The 238-nt window shown below is 66.4% G+C and overlaps 1 protein-coding gene across 1 annotated transcript in view; it reads left to right on the forward strand.

Moving 5' to 3' along the window:
• LOC104077300 (collagen alpha-1(XVIII) chain-like) overlaps positions 1–238 on the forward strand; it is a gene marked incomplete at its 3' end in the record, with an annotated part of 5882 nt that overhangs the window by 2208 nt on the left and 3436 nt on the right. The window lies entirely within an intron of this gene.

Here is a 238-nt window from a genome sequence, read left to right on the forward strand (position 1 = left end):
CCGCACGGGTCCCCCTCACAACAAAAGTGGCCTGTTTCGCCAGCCGACCCTGGGGAGCTGCGGCGGGATCATAGGGATGCTTGGGGTCGGCGCGCGCTCCCAGATGGGCAGCGTTGGGAATGGGTGGGGGTCATGGGGACTGTGGTGCACCCCATGGAGTGACTTGAGATGCTCCTGCGTGCCGGGAGTCCCCTGCATCCCAGACGGCATGGGATACATGGGGCCATGCTGGCAGGCC

Source organism: Fulmarus glacialis, unplaced genomic scaffold (genome assembly GCF_000690835.1).
Source record: "Fulmarus glacialis isolate BGI_N327 unplaced genomic scaffold, ASM69083v1 scaffold32815, whole genome shotgun sequence".
In the NCBI taxonomy this organism is placed as follows: Eukaryota; Metazoa; Chordata; class Aves; order Procellariiformes; family Procellariidae; genus Fulmarus; species Fulmarus glacialis.